The 18,176-nt window shown below is 47.5% G+C and overlaps 1 pseudogene; it reads left to right on the forward strand.

The window, feature by feature from the left end:
- Nucleotides 1–663: 663 nt before the first annotated feature.
- LOC147982450 (uncharacterized) overlaps nucleotides 664–18,176 on the forward strand; it is a 33,654-nt pseudogene continuing 16,141 nt past the window's right edge.

The following is an 18,176-nucleotide window of genomic DNA, read 5'->3' on the forward strand; positions in this document are numbered from 1 at the left end:
GAGGGGCTGCCTCGGTGAACCTCTGCTATTTTTCCGACGGGATTGGCTATCTAGCGGTGAAGGGCGGCGATCGGCGCCGGGATACAGCTAGTGGCGGCCAAGGGAGCAGGGATAGTCGAGACGAAGAAAGACTTGACTTTTCACCTGACGGGGTGGGCCAGCCGCACTTTTCCCTTGCGCTGGAGCCCCCGATCATCCCCGAGTGTGCCGGGTTCGGCCTGCGAGCGCTGGACCCAAAAACGGGCCGAACCGGCGCTTTTTGACGTCCTGGAGGCGCGACTGGGGCTTTTTTTGTTTGCGCCGGCACCGAAAAAGTTGTCTGGGGGGCTGTTGGGGACGCGACCGGAGATGCTCTAACATAGCACATTGTCTAGCTAGAAGGTTGTGCAAATGAACTGTGTAAATCTTGGTTTTCTAGTCCACGGGATTGTATTCGTCCGTGTTTAAACTTAGATCTTGCCACCCTGCAAAAAGAAAACTCAGATCTTGCCGAGATGATTGAAGGCAACATCTTCAAGCTCAATAAAAGAAAAAAAGAGAGAGAAGAACTCGATCTAACAACCAGTACTAGCCTTAAAAAGGTCGGTTATGTAACGTTCCCGGATCCAACTACCGCTCATTATTATAATTGGCTCATCACGTCTGCTCCCGGATCACGCCGCAATGCCTGCAGGAGGTTGGTCTGATCTACCGCCGGATCTGGCCCGCGATATCTCCGGCCGCCTGCAGCACGATACCGTCGACTTAGTCCGCTTCCACGCCGTCTGTAAGCCATGGCGGGACTGCCGGACGACGATGGCGACGGACCAGTTTCTGCCCTACCTCGTCACGGCGGTGAAGGAAGACGCGATGCGCCTCGAGATGAGGTGCGTCCTCTCCGGGTGCAACTACCGCTCGCAGCCGCTGCTGTCTCAGCTGGCCCGGTGGAACTGGGTGACCAGCCGCGGCGGCACCGCCCTCCGGTGCCTGACCATCGAACGCCTCCGCCCTAGCCTCCATGACCCTCTCACAGGGGCCGCCGAACATCTGCCTCTACTCCCTCAATCCCTCGGCCTGCGGGAGGAGATCTTTTCCCACGGCGTCATCTACGGCAATGGCGCGACCCTTCTCTACAGTATCTCCAACATCACCTGCGCCTGTTATAGCATCACCTGCACCTGATATAGCATCACCTCCACGGCTAGGTTCTGGGCGGCTCTACTTCGCCCAAGTGACGCAGACTGGACAATCCTCGAGAGGACCCTCGAGTATGAGCATCGCTTCTGGGGCGGGTCACCTCATCAACCTGTTCTGTTGTGCGTCACATACCATGATGGTAAGATCCTGGTTCTCATTGAGGCTGACAAATGGTGGCACCGCATCACACCAAACAGCAATGTTGCCCGCGATGAGCTTGTCGATAGCCAGGGGACGCTGGTGGCGCAGGTGTGGTTTGGCGAATCCACCAGCGATTATAGCTACGTCCTTGAATCCCATGGCGAAATCCTATGGGTGTCAATTAACACCCGGGAATATGACAGGCATCTCATGGGGACAAACCCCTACCTCCTCAAAGTCAAGGTGTCAGTGCAGGCACTCGAGGAGCCTCTATTGTCAGAATCGTCGGCCCTGGAGAACATGAGATGGGTGAAAAGGGATGGCCGTAGTCTGGCCGACCGCGTGCTGTTCCTTGGTACGCGCCATAGCTTTGTTGTGGATGCGGGGAGGGTGCCCAACGGCCACGGCGGGTGTGCCTACTTCGTCTACCACAATAATAACACCTTTACATATGGGAAGCGTGCTGTCTTCAGGTGCAACCTCATCAATGGAAGGACCGAGCTTGTACAATGGCTGCCTCAATGTTGGGACTACAAAATGTGCATGTGGTTCAACCCCAAGTCGGTCATTACTCCTCCCCAGGTACCTCTATATACACTGCTAAAAAGGGTTCGAATTTCTTAAGTTGGATATCTCTTACAATAAAATCTCCTATAATATGCTATTATTAGTTGCATCAACTGCTCCCTCCCAGGTCATTTCGCTCCTCGTTGCCCCACTATCCGCTACGAAAAATGCAACAAATTAGGTCATATGGCTCAGCTTTGCCAGGTTCAGAGGCCTTGGGAATGCATTCCATTCATGTGTGGTTTTCAGTCGCTCGGTCAGGAATTCTTCTATATACCTGATATGTGTGCTGCTAAGCATTGTGTTGAAAAAACTAATAATGTGGTGATTACTATAGTTGAGGGGGATGCTACCGTGAAAGATATTGAGCAGGAATTCAATGCTATATTTGCCAAGAAACCTGGGAAAAAGAAATGGTGCTATACAGCCCGCTCTATTGGCCCTGCTCAATATGTGATGCGATTCCCTAATGCTAGTGAAGTAGAGAGAGCATGTTGTTATGGGAAACGCTTGCCTTTGAAAGAGGGGACTATTGTGGTCTGTATTACTCCTTGGACTGCTTCGATTGGAGCTAAAGGCATCAGGGAAAAAGCCTGGGTTAGGGTGTGTAACATTCCTATAGAGAAAAGATGCACTGAACATATAGCTTATGCTAGGGCTCTGGTGGGAATTACATTGGAAGTTGATGAGTCTACTGTCCATAAACCTGAATATGCTAGAATCCTTCTTGGTTGTAGAGATGTTGAGAAAATTCCCCCTTCGGCTGAAGGAATGTTGGGAGAACAATATTATGATTTCTTCTATGAGGTTGAAAAAGTTGTGACTATGGGTGCTGAGAAAAGCCAATCTTACACTGTTGTTGATAGCAGTGCATCTCCATCCTTCCCCAAGAAAGCGAGGATGGATTCATATCCTGCTCTTCTATGGGGCAGGGGGAAACGAGTACATCTATGATTGGTAACTTCTCCTCTCAGAATTATGATAAGGGTATGCAGAGGCTACCTGCCGTAGCTGAAAGTGAAGAAGAAGAGGAATGTGATGAAGGTAAGAATACGGAGCTACTACTTGAAACTATGGCAAGAGAACATGCAGCTGAGAAAATGTCTTATTGTGGCTCTCAATCTGGTAAAGTATTGTGTGAGAATGTTTCTGATGAACTGGATGTGGAAGAGATGACTGATTCTCCCAGTAATGAGATCAGTATACATAAAGGTGCTTGGGGGATGATCACTCCTGTTCCACCCTCACCTCTGTTTGTCTGTCATGATGTGAATGCTCATGGGAACACATTTCCTCCCTTGTCAGACTATGTGGTTTGTGTTGGAAATATGCCCTAGAGGCAATAATAAATTGGTTATTATTATATTATATTTCATTGTTCATGATAATTGTTTATTATCCATGCTAGAATTGTATTGATAGGAAACTCAGATACATGTGTGGATACATAGACAACACCATGTCCCTAGTAAGCCTCTAGTTGACTAGCTCGTTGATCAATAGATGGTTACGGTTTCCTGACCATGGACATTGGATGTCGTTGATAACGGGATCACATCATTAGGAGAATGATGTGATGGACAAGACCCAATCCTAAGCCTAGCACAAGATCGTGTAGTTCGTATGCTAAAGCTTTTCTAATGTCAAGTATCATTTTCTTAGACCATGAGATTGTGCAACTCCCGGATATCGTAGGAGTGCTTTGGGTGTAGAAAACGTCACAACGTAACTGGGTGGCTATAAAGGTGCACTACAGGTATCTCCGAAAGTGTCTGTTGGGTTGGTACGAATCGAGACTGGGATTTGTCACTCCGTATGACGGAGAGGTATCTATGGGCCCACTCGGTAATGCATCATCATAATGAGCTCAATGTGACTAAGCAGTTAGTCATGGGAGCATGCGTTACGGAACGAGTAAAGTGACTTGCCGGTAACGAGATTGAACAAGGTATTGGGATACCGACGATCGAATCTCGGGCAAGTAAAATACCGATTGACAAAGGGAATTGAATACGGGATTGATCGAATCCCCGACATTGTGGTTCATCCGATGAGATCATCGTGGAACATGTGGGAGCCAATATGGGTATCCAGATCTCGCTATTGGTTATTGGCCGGAGAGGTGTCTCGGTCATGTCTGCATGGTTCCCGAACCCGTAGGGTCTACACACTTAAGGTTCGGTGACGCTAGAGTTGTTATGGGAAATAGTATGTGGTCACCGAAGATAGTTCGGAGTCCTGGATGAGATCTTGAACATCACGCGGAGTTCCGGAATGGTCCGGCGGTGAAGATTGATATATTGGACGAAGGGTATTGGAGTCCAGAAGTGTTCTGGAGGTACCAGGCTATGGCCAGCATGACCAAAAGGTGTTTCGGGAGCCCCGGCAAGTGTTGGAGGGCCTCATGGGCCAAAGGGGAAGGGGCAAACCAGCCCACTTAGGGGTGGTGCGCCCCCACACCCTTTCCCACGTTACTTGGGGAGGTGGGGCGCCTCCACCAGGCTTGGGAGGCAAGCCTCCACCTGCTTGGCTTGGGGGGCAAGTCTCACTAGGATTTTCCCTAGGGAGATCCAATCTGCTTGGCCGTCGCCCCCTGGGGAAACCCTAGGGCGCCTCCCCCTCTCCCCTTGCCCCTATATATAGTGGAGGGGTGGGAGGGCAGCCACACCTCTTCCCTGGCGCAGCCCTCCCTCCTCCTACACCTCCTCCTCCTCTATAGTGCTTGGCGAAGCCCTGCTGGAGAACCACGAGCTCCATTGCCACCATGCCGTCGTGCTGCTGGAGTTCTCCCTCAACTTCTCCTCTCCCCTTGCTGAATCAAGAAGGAGGAGACGTCCCCGGGCTGTACGTGTGTTGAATGCGGAGGCGCCGTCCGTTCGGCGCTAGATTGGATCTTCCACGATTTGAATCGCTGCGAGTACGACTCCATCAACCGCGTTCTTGTAACGCTTCCGCTTAGCGATCTTCAAGGGTATGAAGATGCACTCCCTCTCTCTCGTTGCTAGCATCTCCTAGATTGATCTTGGTGACACGTAGGAAAATTTTGAATTATTGCTACGTTCCCCAACAGTGGCATCATGAGCTAGGTCTATGCGTAGTTTCTATGCACGAGTAGAACACAAAGCAGTTGTGGGCGTCGATATTGTCAATTTACTTGCTGTTACTAGTCTTATCTTGATTCGGAGGCATCATGGGATGAAGCGGCCCGGACCGACCTTACACGTACGCTTACGTGAGACTGGTTCCACCGACTGACATGCACTAGTTGCATAAGGTGGCTAGCGGGTGTCTGTCTCTCCCACTTTAGTCGGATCGGATTCGATGAAAAGAGTCGTTATGAAGGGTAAATAGAAATTGGCATATCACGTTGTGGTTTTCGCGTAGGTAAGAAACGTTCTTGCTAGAAACCTATAGCAGCCATGTAAAAACTTGCAATAACAATTAGAGGACGTCTAACTTGTTTTTGCAGCATATGCCTTGTGATGTGATATGGCCAAAAGGATGTGATGAATGATATATGTGATGTATGAGATTGATCATGTTCTTGTAATAGGAATCACGACTTGCATGTCGATGAGTATGACAACCGGCAGGAGCCATAGGAGTTGTCTTAATTTATTTATGACCTGCGTGTCAACATAAACGTCATGTAATTACTTTACTTTATTGCTAAAGCGTTAGCCATAGTAGTAGAAGTAATAGATGACGAGACAACTTCAAGAAGACACGATGATGGAGATCATGGTGTCATGCCGGTGACAACGATGATCATGGAGCCCTGAAGATGGAGATCAAAAAACAAAATGATATTGGCCATATCATGTCACTATTTGATTGCATGTGATGTTTATCATGTTTTACATCTTATTTGCTTAGAACGATGGTAGCTTAAATAAGATGATCCCTCACTAAAATTTCAAGAAAAGTGTTCCCCCTAACTGTGCACCATTGCGAAGGTTCGTTGTTTCGAAGCACCACGTGATGATCGGGTGTGATAGATTCTAACGTTCGAATACAACGGGTGTTGACGAGCCTAGCATGTACAGACATGGCCTCGGGACACATGCAAAACACTAAGGTTGCCTTGATGAGCCTAGCATGTACAGACATGGCCTCGGAACACGGAAGACCGAAAGGTCGAACATGAGTCGTATAGAAGATACGATCAACATGGGATGTTCACCGTTGATGACTAGTCCGTCTCACGTGATGATCGGACACGGCCTAGTCGATTTGGATCATGTTTCACTTAGATGACTAGAGGGATGTCTATCTGAGTGGGAGTTCATTAAATAGATGAACTCAATTATCATGAACATAGTATAAATTGTCTTTGCAAATATGTTGTAGATAAATAGCTCACGTTTTAGCTCCCTGTTTCAATACGTTCCTAGAGAAAGATTAAGTTGAAAGATATTGTAAGCAATGATGAGGACTAGGTCCATAGTCCGAGGAGTGTCCTCACTGCTACACAGGAGGCTTACGTCTTTGATGCACCGCTCGATGTGCAAACCCCTACAACGTCGTCTGTGGATGTTGTGAACACCTGACAGACACATCCTGATGACTACCTGATAGTTTAGTGCATCATATTTTACGGCTTAGAATCGGGATTCCAATGATGTTTTGAACGCCATAGAACATATGAGATGTTCCAAGAGCTGAAATTGGGATTTCAGGCTCATGCCCGTGTTGAGAGGTGTGAGACCTCTGACGAGTTCTTTTGCCAACAAGATGGAGGAGAATAGCTCAGCTGGTGAGCATGTGCTCAGAATGTTTGGGTGCTGCAATCACTTAAATCAAGTGGGAGTTAAACTTCCAGATAAGATAGTGATTGATAGAGTTCTCTAGCTACTATCACTAAGCTACTAGATCTTCGTGATGAACTATGACATGCAGGGGATGGAGTTGATCCCGGAGCTGTTCGCGGTGCTTAAGATTGCAAAAGGTAGAAATCAAGAAGGAGCATCAAGTGTTGATGGTTTAACAAGACCACTGGTTTCAATAAGGGCAAGGGCTAGAAGGGAAACTTCATGGATGGCAAACCAGTTGCCGTTCAAGTGAAGGAACCCAAGGTTGAACCCAAACCCGAGACTAAGTGCTTCTATTGTAAGGGGAACGGTCACTGGTAGCGAAATTACCCCAAATGCATGGTAGATAAGAAGGTTGGCAACTTCAACAAAATTTATACGTGTTATTAATGTGTCCCTCACTAGTACTCCTGGTAGCACCTGGGTATTGGATACCGGTTCAGTTACTATTATTGGTGACTTGAAGCAAAAGCTACGGACTAAAAGGAGGCTGGCTAAGGGCGAGGTGACGATGTGTGTGTTTCCAAAGTTGATGAGATCACCATCGCATGCTCCATCTGCCTTCGGGATTAGTATTGAACCTAGATAAATGTTATCAGGTGTCTACGTTGAGCATGAATATGATTAGATCATGTTCATTGCAATACGGTTATTCATTTAAGTTAGAGAATAATGGTTATTCTGTGTACATGAATAATACCTTTCATGGTCATGCACCCTATGTGAATGGTTCATTGAATCTCGGTCGTAGTAATACACATGTTCACGCCAAAAGATGTAGAGTTAATAACGATAGTACCACTTTCTTGTGGCACTGCCGCTTAGGTCATATTGGCGCAAGATGCATGAAGAAACTCCATGTTGATGGATGTTTGGAGTCACTTGATTTTGAATCGCTTGACACATGCGAGCCATGCCTCTTCGACAGGATGACTAAGACCCCGTTTTCAGGTACAATGAAACGGGCAAGTGACTTATTGGAAAACATACATGCTGATGCGTGTGATCCAATGAGAATTGAAGCGTGCGGTGGATATCGCTATTTTCTCATCTTCACTGACGATTTGAGTAGATATAGGTATATTTACTTATTGAAGCACAAGTCTGAAACGTTTGAAAGGTTCAAGTGATTTCAGAGTGAAGTTAAGAACCATCATAACAAGAAGATCAAATTCCTAGGATCTGGTCGATGAGAATTTCTAAGTTATGTGTTTGGCAATCACTTAAGAAATTGTGGAATTGTTTCACAGTTGAAGCCACCTGGAACACCACTGGGTTATGGTGTGTCCGGACGTCGTAATCGAACCTTATGAGATATGGTGCGATCTATGATGTCTCTTATCGATCTGCCGTTTCATTTTGAGGTTATGCGTTAGAGACAGCTGCATTCACTTTAGATAGTACACCATCTAAGTACGTTGAGACGACGTCGTGTGAACATTGGTTTGGCAAGAAACCAAAGTTGTCGTTTCTTAATGTTTCGGGCTGCAATGCTTAAGGCTTCAGCCGGAGAAGCTCGAACCCAAAGCGGACAAACACATCTTCATAGGATACCCAAAAGTGACAGTTGGGTATACCTTCTATCTCAGATCCGTGGGAAAATTGTTTGTCGCTAATAACGGGTCCTTTCTCGAGAAGGAGTTTCTTTGGAAAGAATTGAGTGGGAGGAAGATAGAACTTGATGAGGTTGTCGAACCTTTACTTCAACCAGAGAGTGATGCAACACAGAAAGATGTTTTCTGTGGTGCCTACATCTGTTGAATAGGAAGTTAATGATAGTGATCATGAAGCTTCAGATCAAGTTGCTATCGAACCTCGTAGGTCGACAAGGATATGTACTACTCCTGAGTGGTACGGTAATCCTGTCTTAGATATCATGTTGTTAGACAACAATGAACCTACGAGCTATGGAGAAGCGATGGTGGGCCCGTATTCCGACAAATGGTTAGAAGCCATGAAATCCGAGATAGGATCCATGTATCAGAACAAAGTATGGACTTTGGTGGACTTGCCCAATGATCGGCAAGCCATTGAGATAAATGGATCTTTAAGAAGACGAACGTGGGCGGTAATGTTACCGTCTATGAAGCTCGACTTGTGGGAAAGAGTCTTTTCACAAGTTCAAGGAGTTGACTACGATGAGAATTTCTCACCCATAGCGAAGCTTAAGTCCGTTGGAATCATGTTAGCATTAGCTGTATTTTTCGATTATGAAATCTGACAGATGGATGTCAAAACAAGTTTTCTTACCAGTTTTCGTAAGAAAAAGTTGTATGTGATACAATAAAAGGTTTTATCGATCCTAAGGATGCTAAAAGGTATGCTGGCTCCAGAAATCCTTCTATGGACAAGAGCAAACATCTTGGAGTCGGAATATATGCTTTGATGGAGTGATCAAAGCTTTTAGGTTTATACAATGTTTGCTAGAAACTTGTATTTACAAAAAAGTGAGTGGGAGCACTACAACATTTCTGATAAGTATATGTGGATGACATATCGTTGATTCGAAATAATTTAGAAATTCTGGAAAGCATAAACGGTTGTTTGAAGAGTGATTTTCAAAGGAAGACCTCGATAAAGCTGCTTACATATTGGGCATCAAGATCTATAGAGATAGATCAAAATGCCTAATGATACTTTCAAAGAACGCACACCTTGACATGTTTTTGAAGGAGTTCAAAATAGATCCGTCAAAGAAGGGGTTCTTACCTGAGTTGTAAGGTGTGAAGTTGAGTAAGACTTGAAGATTGACCACGACAGAAGAAAGAGGAAGGACGAAGGTCGTCCCCTATGCTTTTGTCATAGGCTCTATACGGTATGCCATGCTGAGTACTGCACCAGATGTGTGCCTTGCCACATGTCTGGCAAGAGGGTACAAAGGTGATCTAGGAGTAGATCACCAGATAGCGGTCAAAATTATCCTTAGAGGAATAAGGAAATGTTTCTCGGTTATGGAGGTGATGAAGAGTTCGACGTAAAGAGTTACGTCGATGCAAGCTTAACACCTATCCGGATAGCTCTAAGTAGAGATACCGGATACGTATAATGGAGCAACAATTTGGAATAGCTCCAAGTGGAACGTGGTAGCAGCGTCTACGATATGACATAAAGTTCTGCGAAATACATAGGGATCTGAATATGGCAGACCCGTTGCCTACAACCTCTCTCACAAGCATAACATGATCAAACCCAGATTAGTGACTCTAGTAAACTGTTTGGATGTTGGTCACATGGCGATGTGACCTGTGAGTGTTAATCATATGGCGATGTGAACTAGATTATTGACTCTAGTGCAAGTGGGAGACTGTTGGAAATATGCCCTAGAGGCAATAATAAATTGGTTATTATTATATTATATTTCATTGTTCATGATAATCGTTTATTATCCATGCTAGAATTGTATTGATAGGAAACTCAGATACATGTGTGGATACATAGACAACACCATGTCCCTAGTAAGCCTCTAGTTGACTAGCTCGTTGATCAATACATGGTTACGGTTTCCTGACCATGGACATTGGCTGTCGTTGATAACGGGATCACATCATTAGGAGAATGATGTGATGGACAAGACCCAATCCTAAGCCTAGCACAAGATCGTGTAGTTCATATGCTAAAGCTTTTCTAATGTCAAGTATCATTTCCTTAGACCATGAGATTGTGCAACTCCCGGATACCGTAGGAGTGCTTTGGGTGTAGAAAACGTCACAACGTAACTGGGTGGCTATAAAGGTGCACTACAGGTATCTCCGAAAGTGTCTGTTGGGTTGGTACGAATCGAGACTGGGATTTGTCACTCCGTATGACGGAGAGGTATCTCTGGGCCCACTCGGTAATGCATCATCATAATGAGCTCAATGTGACTAAGTAGTTAGTCACAGGATCATGCGTTACGGAACGGGTAAAGTGAATTGCCGGTAACGAGATTGAACAAGGTATTGGGATACCGACGATCGAATCTCGGGCAAGTAAAATACCGATTGACAAAGGGAATTGAATACGGGATTGATCGAATTGCCGACGTCGTGGTTCATCCGATAAGATCATCATGGAGCATGTGGGAGCTAATATGGGTATCCAGATCCCGCTATTGGTTATTGGCCAGAGAGGTGTCTCGGTCATGTCTGCATGGTTCCCGAACCCGTAGGGTCTACACACTTAAGGTTCGGTGACGCTAGAGTTGTTATGGGAAATAGTATGTGGTTACCGAAGGTAGTTCGGAGTCCTGGATGAGATCCCGGACGTCACGAGAAGTTCCAGAATGGTCTGGCGGTGAAGATTGATATATTGGACGAAGGGTATTGGAGTCCAGAAGTGTTCTGGAGGTACCAGGCTATGGCCAGCATGACCGAAAGGTGTTTCAGGAGCCCCGGCAAGTGTTGGAGGGCCTCATGGGCCAAAGGGGAAGGGGCAAACCAGCCCACTAAGTGCTGGTACGCCCCCACACCCTTTCCCACGTTACTTGGGGAGGTGGGGCGCCTCCACCAGGCTTGGGAGGCAAGCCTCCACCTGCTTGGCTTGGGGGGTAAGTCTCACTAGGATTTTCCCTAGGGAGATCCAATCTGCTTGGCCGCCGCCCCCTAGGGGAAACCCTAGGGCGCCTCCCCCTCTCCCCTTGCCCCTATATATAGTGGAGGGGTGGGAGGGAAGCCACACCTCTTCCCTGGCGCAGCCCTCCCTCCTCCTACACCTCCTCCTCCATAGTGCTTGGCGAAGCCCTGCTGGAGAACCACGAGCTCCATTGCCACCATGCCGTCGTGCTGCTGGATTTCTCCCTCAACTTCTCCTCTCCCCTTGCTGGATCAAGAAGGAGGAGACGTCCCCGGGCTGTACGTGTGTTGAACGCGGAGGCGCCGTCCGTTCGGCGCTAGATCGGATCTTCCGCGATTTGAATCGCCGCGAGTACGACTCCATCAACCACGTTCTTGTAATGCTTCCACTTAGCGATCTTCAAGGGTATGAAGATGCACTCCCTCCCTCTCGTTGCTAGCATCTCCTAGATTGATCTTGGTGACATGTAGGAAAATTTTGAATTATTGCTACGTTCCCCAACAGTTTGGCCTTCCCTGCCTCTTGAGGAGGGATCCATGGAAGGAGGAGAGAACTGTAGTGTCTATACAGTTGAATCTCTGTCTGGATCACCAATTCATGACAGCATGATCCACGAAGAGGATGTTCCGCGCAGACAGAAGCAGAAGCTGGAGATTGTGGGAGATGTGGCGGCAAACAGGATGAGGAAGCTTAACTTGGAAGGTATGAATATGCCCAATTCGAAAAATCAGTTCTGTGCTTTGTCTGATTCTGCCATTATATTGTGTGCATCTTTGATGGGAGTGCAAATCCCTGATGATGACTTTGCAACTGTTGATATCTTGCGTGAATTAGAACTTTCTAGAAATCTGTTGCATGACAAAAATATAGATACTAACCTATAGAATATAACCATCAACGATGGGTTGGGTAATGATGTGCCCCTCTCTTTAACATGGGATGATGATAGTAGAGATATTGAGAACCTTTTATCCTGGTTCAGTCTAAAAAAAGAAAAATCAACGCAGGAAATCAGTGGTGGTGTTATCTCCTAATAAGTCCAGTAGACCTGTGACTAGAAGTCAACAGAAAAAAGGGGTGAGTAGGGATGCTATGGACCCTGGCAGACCTACCAGAGTGAGAGATAAACCCGAACGATATAAATGAAAGGGGTTTTTTGGAATTGTAGGGGGGTGGGTAAAAAAGGCATGTCTACCTGCCTCATTGACATGATGAATGCCAATGAACTAGATTTTATTGGGCCTCAGGAGACTATGAAGAAGTTTTATAATCCTGCCTTTTTTAGGCAAATTGACCCGAATCATAAATTTCATTGGGAATGGTCTCCCTCTAGGGGGAAATCTGGTGGCATTCTCTGTGGTCTTAATAAGGAGAAATTTGATATCCTTATGACCAAGTGTGGTAAATACATCCTACAATTGAACTTTTTCGATAAGAACAAAAATTGTAGCTGGGCATTGATGATTGTGTATGGTGCTGCACATGATGAACAGAAACCCAAGTTCATTGCTTAACTGTCATCAATTTGTCATAGTACTAGCATGCCATATCTGGTCGGGGGAGACTTTAACATCATTCGACATAGTGGGGAGAAAAACAAAAAACATCTATGTCCCACTTCTCGGAGGTGTTTAATTCTGTTATACACTTGCTTGGGTTGAGGGAGATTTATATGACTGGTGGTTGTTATACTTGGTCCAATAAGCAAGACAACCCAACTTTGGAAAAATTGGATAGGGTTCTTATGTCTCCTGATTGGGAGGATTTATATCCTCTCGCTTCTGTTCCTAAGCTGGTCAAGGAACTATCAGACCACAATCCTTTGTTGTTAGATGGTGGGAGATCCTCTAGAACACCAGGTAACAGATGATTTAACTTTGATAACGCTTGGCTCAGCAATCCAGATTTCCTTCCTCTGGTTTCTGAGATTTGGTCTAGGCTAGTATACACTATAAACCCTATTGATTCCTGAAATAATAAGCTGAAGAGGATTAAGATATTTGTTAAGGGATGGGGGTCCAATTTGTTTGGGAACAATAAGATCAGAAAGAATGCCCGTGGTCTCCATGGAATCCTTGAGCACCAACATCAGCGCCCGCCTAGTGGAGGGAGGTAGAACGGGCTGGCGACCACGACGCAGGGGACCGAGGGAGCAGGCCCTGCCAGGAGTGGCGTGCATCCCCAGGAGGAGGGGGTGGTCGGGCGCGTGTGGTCGGGCGCGTGATGGGCGTGGCGCTCGTCGCCTGGAGTAGAAAAGAGGAAGCGGCGGCCGGGGGTTTGCTTGGCGCGACGCGCGTAGAAGGGAGGAGGACCAAGCGGCAGGCCCGTAGCCGGGAGGAGGAGCGCGACGGAGGGGCTTGGCCCGGAGGAGCAGCGGGGGCGGCGGTCACAACTCCATACCTCCATGGAGGAGGCTTGGGGCAGCAGGTGGTGGGTGAGTGGATAAGGAGTTGGAGGTGGCTGACTTTGTCTGTAGCGCGTGCGCTCAAGAGAACGGTAGAGCGCAGCTGTGTTTTCTAAAATTTAGGTAATAAGAGCATCTTCAACCGTTGGCCCCCAGAGGCATAAAAATCGCCTTCTGGGGCCGAGCCGGCGATAGAATCGGCACTGGGGGCGATTGGGCGTCCAGTCGTCGGCCCCAGGCGCCGAGATTGGTCCAGTTTTCGGCCCACTTTCGGCGAATAAAGGCCCCATATGGGCGACAATCGGCCCATATTCAATTATGAACATAAATATTTTCTTATTACATAGTTCATCACAGAAAATCAAATAGTTCAAAAAAATAGTGCAACAATAAATAGTTCAAAACAAATTTTATTATTCAACAAATAAAAACTCATATTTCATCACACGTCGAGCCCGGCGTCGCCCTTGAGCCTCCAAAGGTGCTCCACCAGATCCTGCTGCAGTTGATGATGCACCTGTGTGTCTCGGATCTCCTAACGCATACTGAGGTAGGTAGTCCAGGTTCCCGGTAGCTGGTGATCAACTTCGGCTAGAGGACCCTGCCTGTAGTATGGTTTAGTGTCAAACACTGGCTCTTCCTGCTCGCTCTCGATGATCGTGTTGTGCAAGATGACACAACAAGTCATGATCTCCCACATTTGATCTTTCGACCAGGTCTGAGCAGGATAGCGGACAACAGCAAATCGACATTGGAGCACACCAAAAGCCCTCTCGATATCCGTCCTGCAAGCCTCCCGCACCTTGGCAAAGTGGGACTTCTTGCCTCCTGGCACAACGTTTGAGACAGTCTTCACAAATCTAGACCATTTCGGATAGATGCCATCAGCTAGGTAGTACCCCTTGTTATAGTGCCGCCCATTGACCTTGAAGTTCACCGGAGGAGAATGACCTTCAACAAGCTTGGCAAAGACAGGAGCGCATTGCAGCATGTTGATGTCATTGTGAGTTCCTAGCATACCAAAGGAGTGCCAAATCCAGAGGTCCTGTGCGGCCACCGCCTCAAGTACCACACTGCAACCGCCTTTGGCGCCTTTGTACATCCCCTGCCAAGCAAATGGGCAGTTCTTCCATTTCCAATACATGCAGTCGATGCTTCCAAGCATCCCAGGAAATCTTGTTGCTGCATTATGTGCTAGGATCCGAGCAGTGTCTTCCGTATTAGGGGTTCGCAAGTATTGCGGTCCAATCACTGCCACCACTATCCGACAGAACTTGTAAAAACACTCAATGGTGGTGGACTCGGCCATGCGCCCATAGTCGTCGATTGATTCACCGGGAGCTCCGAATGCAAGCATCCTCATCGCCGTCGTGCACTTCTGGATCGAGGTGAATCCAAGTTTGCCTGTGCAATCTTTCTTGCACTTGAAGTAGCTGTCGAACTGCCGGATGGAATTCACAATCCTGAGGAAAAGCTTTCGGCTCATCCGATAACAGCGCCGAAATGTTTTGTCGCTATGCAGTGGAGCGTCGGCGAAGTAGTTGGAGTAGAGCATGCAGTAGCCTTCGAGACGATGCTGGTTCTTTGCTTTCACCCGCCCCGGCACCGAGCCACCTCGCCGCGGCTTTTCATTGCTCGCCAGCAGCTGGGCGAGGGCGGCGAGCACCATGAGATGCTCTTCCTCCTGGACGTCGACCTTGGCTTCCTCCTCCAGCAGCGCGGCGAGCACTTCCTCATCATCCGAGTCCATCTCGCCGAGGGAGGCAAATCACCGAACACCTTGCACGCCGGTGGGCGTGTACCCGCCGCTAAACTGCCCCTCCGCGGCAGGAAATGCCTAGCTGCTGGTGGAGGGGCTGCCTCGGTGAACCTCTGCTATTTTTCCGGGGGGTTGGCTATCTAGCGGTGAAGGGCGGCGATCGGCGCCGGGATACAGCTAGTGGCGGCCGAGGGAGCGGGGGGTGGGAGGCGAGACGGGGAAAAAAGACTTGACTTTTCACCTGACGGGGTGGGCCAGCCGCACTTTTGCCTTGCGCCGGAGCCCCCGATCATCCCCGAGTGCGCCGGGTTCGGCCTACTAGCGCCGGACCCAAAAACGGGCCGAACCGGCGCTTTTTGACGTCCTGGAGGCGCGACTGGGGCTTTTTTTGTTTGCGCCGGCACCGAAAAAGTTGTCTGGGGGCTGTTGGGGACACGACCGGAGATGCTCTAACATAGCACATTGTCTAGCTAGAAGGTTGTGCAAATGAACTGGGTAAATCTTGGTATTCTAGTCCACGGGATTGTATTCATCCGTGTTTAAACTCAGATCTTGCCACCCCGCAAAAAGAAAACTCAGATCTTGCCGAGATGATGGAAGGCAACATCTTCAAGCTCAATAAAAGAAAAAATAGAGAGAAGAACTCGATCGAACAACCAGTACTAGCCTTAAAAAGGTCGGTTATGTAACGTTCCCGGATCCAACTACCGCTCATTATTATAATTGGCTCATCACGTCTGCTCCCGGATCACGCCGCAATGCCTGCAGGATGTTGGTCTGATCTACCGCCAGATCTGGCCCGCTATATCTCCGGCCGCCTGCAGCACGACGTCGTCGACTTAGTCCGCTTCCATGGCGAATCCACCAGCGATTATAGCTACGTCCTTGAATCCCATGGCGAAATCCTATGGCTGTCAATTAACACCCGGGAATATGACAGGCATCTCATGGGGACAAACCCCTACCTCCTCAAAGTCAAGGTGTCAGTGCAGGCACTCGAGGAGCCTCTATTGTCAGAATCGTCGGCACTGGAGAACATGAGATGGGTGAAAAGGGATGGCCGTAGTATGGCCGACCGCGTGCTGTTCCTTGGTACGCGCCATAGCTTTGTTGTGGATGCGGGGCGGGTGCCCAACGGCCACGGCGGGTGTGCCTACTTTGTCTACCACAATAATAACGCCTTTACATATGGGAAGCGTGCTGTCTTCAGGTGCAACCTCATCAATGGCAGGACCGAGCTTGTACAACGGCTGCCTCAATGTTGGGACTACAAAATGTGCGTGTGGTTCGACCCCAAGTCGGTCATTACTCCTCCCCAGGTACCTCTATATACATTGCTAAAAAGGGTTCGAATTTCTTAAGTTGGATATCTCTTACAATAAAATCCCCTATAATATGCTATTATTAGTTGCATCAACTGCTCCCTCCCAGGTCATTTCGCTCCTCATTGGCCCACTATCCGCTGCGAAAAATGCAACAAATTAGGTCATATGGCTCAGCTTTGCCAGGTTCTGAGGCCTTGGGAATGCATTCCATTCATGTGTGTTTTTCAGTCGCCTGGTCAGGGATTCTTCTATATACCTGATATGTGTGCTGCTAAGCATAGTGTTGAAAAAACTAATAATGTGGTGATTACTATAGTTGAGGGGGATGCTACTGTGAAATATATTGACACTACTAGAAAAAGGGCTATAGATGGGATTGACACTAATGGCGCACCAGACAAGCGGTGCGCCATTAGTATATACTAATGGCGCACGACCTTCTGATACGCCATTAGAGTTGAAACTACTAATGGCGCACCTGGCCCAGGGTGCGCCATTAGTATCAAAAATTTTTTAACTAGTGCGCATGTCCAAACATACTAATGGCGCGTCCAGACACAGTGCGCCATTACTAGTTGTAACTAGTAATGACGCACCTGCTGGAAAGTGCGCCACTAATGTTGTTTTTTTATTATATTTTTTATTCCCTTTTTTGCAAAACTACTAATGGCGCACTGTTCCACCATGCGCCATTACTACTTTAAACTAGTAATGGCGCACTGTGGGACAGTGCGCCATTAGTATTTTTTTTTGCAAAACTACTAATGGCGCATGACCAGGAGGTGCGCCATTAGTAACCTGGATTACTAATGGCGCATTTAGAGTTGGTGCGCCATTAGTAAGTGGGCAACAACAAGATATTTTGGACAGCCTCTCCTACGCACACTCACTTTCTCCCCACTTCATTCTCTCCACCTCCTCCTTGTCTCGGGTGCCTCCTCTTTTTCACCTCATTTCCACCATAGATTCATTCAATTTAAGTGGTTAAATTACCCTGTTTTGATAGGTAAATAAGGGGGGAAGCTATATTTATGTTGTTCTCCCTACAACAATGTGCACATGCACTTTTTATGGCCTAGCTAGATCTATGTATGTTCGTGGTGTTGCATATGTTTGTGGTGTTGCATATGTGTTTGTGTTTGGAGATGTACCGGTATTTGAAATGCGATAGTTGCCAATATTTTGCCGGAATGTTGATTCATTTCCGTTTCGGGAAAGTCATGCCAAATTTTTAGGGAAAGTCATGCCAAATTTTTTCTTGGTTCTAAAATATCGTTTTGCTCTACCCCGCAGGCGACCATGGTCCGCATGATGACCGAAGGCATCGTGAATAGGTTTTTGAGGTCCGCGAAGGCCGAGATGCTTCAAAAGAACGAGATGGAGATAAGATGTCCGTGTCGAAGATGCAAGCTGAAGAGCCTTATTGCGGACCCGAAATCCGG

This window comes from Triticum urartu, chromosome 3A (genome assembly GCF_056163025.1).
Source record: "Triticum urartu cultivar PI428250 chromosome 3A, HENAU_Tu73, whole genome shotgun sequence".
Taxonomy (NCBI): domain Eukaryota; kingdom Viridiplantae; phylum Streptophyta; class Magnoliopsida; order Poales; family Poaceae; genus Triticum; species Triticum urartu.